The sequence below is a fragment of the Typopeltis vanoorti genome, chromosome 7, assembly GCF_054136105.1.
Source record: "Typopeltis vanoorti isolate ZY-2024b chromosome 7, IOZ_Tvanoo_1.0, whole genome shotgun sequence".
Lineage (NCBI taxonomy): Eukaryota > Metazoa > Arthropoda > Arachnida > Uropygi > Thelyphonidae > Typopeltis > Typopeltis vanoorti.
In genome coordinates, this window is record NC_143555.1 from 144,523,855 (window position 1) to 144,526,165 (window position 2,311).

Here is a 2,311-nt window from a genome sequence, read left to right on the forward strand (position 1 = left end):
TCGAAGTTGAGTTAGCCGATATCGTACGGAGGTAGCAGAGATTTTTTTTTCTTCCGGAAACTCGGGTTTTTCATCCCACATATAGGCAAATCGGCTCTTCAGAACATACTGTTTTTGTCTGTAAATTGCGTGCAGTAGCTGGCGCTGATGTAGAGGATCGGTGTAGTCGTGGAGTTGAACAATAGGTGTCCTCCCGCGATGAGTCTTCGGACTCCTTCCAGGTGTCACGAATAATAATAATAATAATAATAATAATAATAATAATAATAATAATAATAATAAAATTCCTTAGTATTTTCACTTGCAGCAGTTACATTCATACTTAGATTACTTGTTGAATATGCTCTTTGGCAATGTTGGTAAGTTAAAAAAAGAAAAAGAAATATTAGCTTACTCTGTTTACTCACATCGGTAAATAAATACAATAAATAATTACCGTAATGTTAACACCTTCACCTCGTTCTGATAACTGGTGAATCACGCCCCGTAACGACGATGGTCCTTCCTTAGAGTTTTACCAGATAGCAGTTTCCACATTCACTGAAGGTTTTTTTTTTTTTCTCCATAAATTATATGTAATACAAGTTATAAATGCAGTATGCTCTGGGGAACCCCTACTAAATCCTACCGGAATCCTAGAATTTTGAGGAGCAGCACAGTTACTTGCCAGATCATTTGTAACGCTTTGATATTCCAATACATTGCACTTTCACCGTAAGTTTTACAAGCTGACTATTAATTTCTCTTTCAACTGCATGCCGTTTGCTCATACCAATCGAACACGACGAAAGTTGTTGCAAAACCACGTTTTCAAACAAGTCAAGCTTCATACTTTTAAAAGTTTAATTGAAAAAATATTGTTCTTGTATATGATAAAATTAAATTAAATATCTTTCATTTGTTTTATCAAGAATATAATTAAGAAATGTTCAAAATTATCTATTTCATTTTTTAAGTAGCCTTTTTTCTTCTCCAATATTTTGAAATGTCGTTTTAATAATTATACCGTTAGATGGCGCTGATGGACTCTTATGAAACTGGATACTGTAGTTGCAATATGATAGCTAGAGAAATTTCATGATATATATATATTTAATCAGTATCTATACAAATTTAAAAAAATCAATATTTCCTATTACAATATTTATCAACTATTATATTGTAAAATATAGATGTAAAAATATTAAATTTAATTAAATAATTACAAAATATATTAATAAATTACTTATACACCATATTTATAATAGATGACAATTTTTCTACCATAAATACGATGTGAGCAGAAATAGTGTTGTACTTGCTTCGGCAGTACATATACTAAAATTGGAACGATACAGAGAAGATTAGCATGGCCCCTGCGCAAGGATGACACGCAAAATCGTGAAGCGTTCCACATTTTTTGTCAATTATTTGTCATACATCCTAACAGTAAAGACAATTATTATTCACTTTTAGTTATATTAAGTATCACATTATATAACACATCATTTTATGTTCATACATATATAGATGTACTTATTTATTTGAATATATCTATATACAGAATAATCAACTAGAAGGGGGGAAAAGTATGATAAGGTGACATGCTGTAAACCAGCGCTTCCCAAACTGTGGGCCGCGGCCCCCTTGGGGGCCGTAGGTTTTGTTGAGGGGGGCCGTGAAAGAATGAAAACAAATTTAAAATGTTTTAAGACTAAGTAGATTTTTTATTTTAAAAGAAACGTCTTTAACTTTTATTATTTTTTTTGTTATTTTTTATATTTTAATGGAAAAATTCACACATTGGTGTTGGTTCACAAACTTTGCTTCCTGCGTATTTCGGAGCTTAATGAATATTAGTAAATATTGTGTATTCATATGTTTCATTTCAAAGCAGTGGTTAATTTTATTTACTTCGAATGCTCTCCAGGGAAGCTCCAAATCTTCCTGTTCCTTTCATCACGCGTTCGTAATCAGGGACTATTGATATTGACTTTATATACATATCAAAACTCGTTTTATATTATCACTGTCATCCGAGTTAGTTTTCTATTACCAATAAAAGTTTCGCATATACTTCACACATGAAAAAAAGCTTAAACAATTTCATGTAGGGAGATAGTAACTCGCTTGCAGTGGTAAACAACACCCCTCCCTAACAGGCACTATATTGCAGAGGCAATAAAACAAGTACTTTTATTATGCCAGTGAATAAGGAATGAGGAGCCTGTGTAATATATTTCTCAACAAATAGTGCAATTAGAGACAACTGGGATAAATACACACTAATTAATGAATCATATGTCCCCTTATACAGAAACTATGCTGTATA

General features: G+C 32.0%; 1 non-coding gene across 1 annotated transcript; it reads left to right on the top strand.

The window, feature by feature from the left end:
• Nucleotides 1-1,293: 1,293 nt before the first annotated feature.
• Nucleotides 1,294-1,400, top strand: LOC150105161 (U6 spliceosomal RNA). Its single transcript, XR_016548631.1, has one exon. It is a non-coding gene; the product is annotated as a U6 spliceosomal RNA (small nuclear RNA).
• The last annotated feature ends 911 nt before the right edge of the window (nucleotides 1,401-2,311 follow it).